The sequence below is a fragment of the Schistocerca nitens genome, chromosome 7, assembly GCF_023898315.1.
Source record: "Schistocerca nitens isolate TAMUIC-IGC-003100 chromosome 7, iqSchNite1.1, whole genome shotgun sequence".
Classification (NCBI taxonomy): Eukaryota; Metazoa; Arthropoda; class Insecta; order Orthoptera; family Acrididae; genus Schistocerca; species Schistocerca nitens.
In genome coordinates this window covers 307,573,327-307,578,326 of record NC_064620.1, presented here as the reverse complement: position 1 = coordinate 307,578,326, position 5,000 = coordinate 307,573,327, and the positions used below count along the sequence as shown (strand labels likewise).

Genomic DNA, 5,000 nt, shown 5'->3' with positions numbered 1-5,000 from the left:
AATGTTTATAATCATATGCCATACACCGGGGGACGATGCCGCGAGGTGTAGCTAGCTAGTGCAGTCGCACCGCTACTACTGTACAGAGATAGAACAGGCATTGACTATACATACATTAAGCTTATACACGGCGGTGCTTAGTAATACGCGCAGTCATCGGAATATAGATAACACATACAACTGTCCCTATACATGCTGAACGTCTGTGCACACAATGTCAACCACACGTCACCCACACACTCCATCACCCACTAGTCTATGCCTGTAACAGACGCAGACACAACATCTAAGTACCAGCATGGAACAACATCCAGTGCATCCTCTCGGCCACAGTACACCATCCACACTATGATAACCAGACCGGGACGTCGAACCAGAAAACTGAATATCCCACTCTTCCTACAACCACCATTGCTCAGATACGCCACCAACACCCACACATGTCCTACACAGGGGTGCACCCAACAGCACCACACTGCCGCATCTCACAGCACATAAACAATGGCAGGAATGAAAGACACAGGTGTGCCACTCCTTTGCCACAAACACAGAACGGGCGCGCCACCTGCCATGAGCCACAAGTGCAACTGACGTGACATATCTGATAGTGCCTCAGGCGTCCACTTACTACCATCACTATCAACGAACCTCGCCACCCCACCCCCCCCCCCACACACACCATCCCTTAACCCAACTTCTGCCTTAACCTAACCCAACTTCTGCCTTAACCTAACCCAACTTCTGCCTTAACCTAACCCAACTTCTGCCTTAACCTAACCCAACTTCTGCCTTAACCTAACCCAACTTCTGCCTTAACCTAACCCAACTTCTGCCTTAACCTAACCCAACTTCTGCCTTAACCTAACCCAACTTCTGCCTTAACCTAACCCAACTTCTGCCTTAACCTAACCCAACTTCTGCCTTAACCTAACCCAACTTCTGCCTTAACCTAACCCAACTTCTGCCTTAACCTAACCCAACTTCTGCCTTAACCTAACCCAACTTCTGCCTTAACCTAACCCAACTTCTGCCTTAACCTAACCCAGCTTCTGCCTTAACCTAACCCAACTTCTGCCTTAACCTAACCCAACTTCTGCCTTAACCTAACCCAACTTCTGCCTTAACCTAACCCAAGTTGCGCCCTAACCTAACCCACGTTGCGCCCTAACCTAACCCACGTTGCGCCCTAACCTAACCCACGTTGCGCCCTAACCTAACCCACGTTGCGCCCTAACCTAACCCAAGTTGCGCCCTAACCTAACCCACGTTGCGCCCTAACCTAACCCACGTTGCGCCCTAACCTAACCCACGTTGCGCCCTAACCTAACCCACGTTGCGCCCTAACCTAACCCACGTTGCGCCCTAACCTAACCCACGTTGCGCCTTAACCTAACCCACGTTGCGCCCTAACCTAACCCACGTTGCGCCTTAACCTAACCCACGTTGCGCCTTAACCTAACCCACGTTGCGCCTTAACCTAACCCACGTTGCGCCTTAACCTAACCCACGTTGCGCCTTAACCTAACCCACGTTGCGCCTTAACCTAACCCACGTTGCGCCTTAACCTAACCCACGTTGCGCCTTAACCTAACCCACGTTGCGCCTTAACCTAACCCACGTTGCGCCTTAACCTAACCCACGTTGCGCCTTAACCTAACCCACGTTGCGCCTTAACCTAACCCACGTTGCGCCTTAACCTAACCCACGTTGCGCCTTAACCTAACCCACGTTGCGCCTTAACCTAACCCACGTTGCGCCTTAACCTAACCCACGTTGCGCCTTAACCTAACCCACGTTGCGCCTTAACCTAACCCAAGTTGCGCCTTAACCTAACCCAAGTTGCGCCTTAACCTAACCCAAGTTGCGCCTTAACCTAACCCAAGTTGCGCCTTAACCTAACCCAAGTTGCGCCTTAACCTAACCCAAGTTGCGCCTTAACCTAACCCAAGTTGCGCCTTAACCTAACCCAAGTTGCGCCTTAACCTAACCCACGTTGCGCCTTAACCTAACCCACGTTGCGCCCTAACCTAACCCACGTTGCGCCTTAACCTGCCCTGTAATTGTTAGTTATATGAATCTAGGAATTCGTGTAGCGTTGCCTAATTGCAACCATCTCAACATAGTTCACTTCGCGCACACTGTGGTGTTCTGCGTATTGATTCATTTTACGGTGCGTACCCTCACATCTTGCGAGTGTTGCTTACTTTCCACATGGTCCCGCTATCCACTGTATTGTGTACTGCAATAGGACGTATATCGCCCCCGCCCCCCCCCCCCTCCCCTCCTGTCACCTCTAGCTCGTCGGTCAGGAGTTCGCGTGTTGAATGCGCTTCGCAGCTGTGCAATGGCATTCGCATACGTACGCTGGCCACCTTCCACGTGTTCTTTCGTGCACACGTCGCAGCGTGTATGTATGCTGATGGAGTGCGTCGTGACACACAACATCCAGGCATGCAAGACTCGTAGAAGTCGCAAATGTAGATGGATGTCTACGTTTGCTGCCCAAGTTACGCAAATGAACTGGAAATCCGTTGTTGCGCGGTTGTTCGCGCTGGAGGTGAATCGTTGATATCGACGATCGGTACAGGTATTAACCGGTTGCTTCAGCGACACCCGTCATACCCACGAACGTGAGTGGGCATGTGGGTATGAAGCGATACGCGGCGGTGGCTGGGTGGGACCGTCCCCGGCCGGTGAGGGGGGGGCGCCCGGCGTGCTGGCCGCGCGCTGCGTGGGCGCACGCGCGGCAGCCGGCTGGTGGGGGCGCCCAGTGGCAGGCGCGCCGGCTGACGGACGCGGCAGGCGGCGCATCTGCGTGCCGGCGCACCCAGCGCGCGGCGCCGTGCGGCCAAAGTGGGTCCTCCCGGGCCCGGTGCGAAGCGCGGTGGACATCTGCAGTGTGCTGGTCCGATTGAGGACTGTGTGCGTTGAGGATGCGCCGCCGCCCGGCACTCGGCGCCGCGACGCCGTCTGCTGCTCGGTCGCCCCCGCGGTTCTCGCAGGTGGTTTGTATCGCAGCTGTGCGGATGTGTTGGCGCGTGCGCTGTGCTGGGAGAGTTCGCTTTGGCACCCAAGTGGGGCTCTGCCCCTCTGTGGCGCTGGCGTTGGAGCTGCCCGGTCACTGTTTGTGGCCGCGTGTTGTCTCCCGCCGGCAACACCACGACAGCACGCTCCCGGGCCTCTGTCGGCAGCGGCAAGCTCAGTTGGGAGCACGGGTGGTCGCACTGAAAGCGTCTACTCGCCTATCTCCGGGCGATTGCGCCTCTCTCGAACCCGACCAAGTACTTAGGACGGCGCTGCGCGCCGCCGGGACCTGAGAGGGTTTCGAGGTGTATCGTGCAGGGGAGCCCAGCCTCCTCCTGTTTGCAGAATAATTGAGCGGACGCTTGCGTGTTCGCGCGGGCCCCCGGGACACACTCCCGGGCGGCCGGCTGCTCAGCTCTAGTTGACGCAGCTCCCTGGTTGATCCTGCCAGTAGTCATATGCTTGTCTCAAAGATTAAGCCATGCATGTCTCAGTACAAGCCGCATTAAGGTGAAACCGCGAATGGCTCATTAAATCAGTTATGGTTCCTTAGATCGTACCCACGTTACTTGGATAACTGTGGTAATTCTAGAGCTAATACATGCAAACAGAGTCCCGACCAGAGATGGAAGGGACGCTTTTATTAGATCAAAACCAATCGGTCGGCTCGTCCGGTCCGTTTGCCTTGGTGACTCTGAATAACTTTGGGCTGATCGCACGGTCTTCGTACCGGCGACGCATCTTTCAAATGTCTGCCTTATCAACTGTCGATGGTAGGTTCTGCGCCTACCATGGTTGTAACGGGTAACGGGGAATCAGGGTTCGATTCCGGAGAGGGAGCCTGAGAAACGGCTACCACATCCAAGGAAGGCAGCAGGCGCGCAAATTACCCACTCCCGGCACGGGGAGGTAGTGACGAAAAATAACGATACGGGACTCATCCGAGGCCCCGTAATCGGAATGAGTACACTTTAAATCCTTTAACGAGTATCTATTGGAGGGCAAGTCTGGTGCCAGCAGCCGCGGTAATTCCAGCTCCAATAGCGTATATTAAAGTTGTTGCGGTTAAAAAGCTCGTAGTTGGATTTGTGTCCCACGCTGTTGGTTCACCGCCCGTCGGTGTTTAACTGGCATGTATCGTGGGACGTCCTGCCGGTGGGGCGAGCCGAAGGCGTGCGACCGCCTCGTGCGTGCTCGTGCGTCCCGAGGCGGACCCCGTTGAAATCCTACCAGGGTGCTCTTTATTGAGTGTCTCGGTGGGCCGGCACGTTTACTTTGAACAAATTAGAGTGCTTAAAGCAGGCAAGCCCGCCTGAATACTGTGTGCATGGAATAATGGAATAGGACCTCGGTTCTATTTTGTTGGTTTTCGGAACCCGAGGTAATGATTAATAGGGACAGGCGGGGGCATTCGTATTGCGACGTTAGAGGTGAAATTCTTGGATTGTCGCAAGACGAACAGAAGCGAAAGCATTTGCCAAGTATGTTTTCATTAATCAAGAACGAAAGTTAGAGGTTCGAAGGCGATCAGATACCGCCCTAGTTCTAACCATAAACGATGCCAGCCAGCGATCCGCCGCAGTTCCTCCGATGACTCGGCGGGCAGCCTCCGGGAAACCAAAGCTTTTGGGTTCCGGGGGAAGTATGGTTGCAAAGCTGAAACTTAAAGGAATTGACGGAAGGGCACCACCAGGAGTGGAGCCTGCGGCTTAATTTGACTCAACACGGGAAACCTCACCAGGCCCGGACACCGGAAGGATTGACAGATTGATAGCTCTTTCTTGATTCGGTGGGTGGTGGTGCATGGCCGTTCTTAGTTGGTGGAGCGATTTGTCTGGTTAATTCCGATAACGAACGAGACTCTAGCCTGCTAACTAGTCGCGTGACATCCTTCGTGCTGTCAGCGATTACTTTTCTTCTTAGAGGGACAGGCGGCTTCTAGCCGCACGAGATTGAGCAATAACAGGTCTGTGATG

The 5,000-nt window shown here is 54.5% G+C and overlaps 1 non-coding gene across 1 annotated transcript in view; it reads left to right on the top strand.

The window, feature by feature from the left end:
• The first annotated feature begins 3,455 nt into the window (after window positions 1-3,455).
• LOC126197216 (small subunit ribosomal RNA) overlaps window positions 3,456-5,000 on the top strand; it is a 1,909-nt gene continuing 364 nt past the window's right edge. Inside the window, exon 1 of the ribosomal RNA XR_007539600.1 lies at window positions 3,456-5,000. This exon is cut by the window's right edge and continues 364 nt beyond it. This is a non-coding gene — a ribosomal RNA (small subunit ribosomal RNA).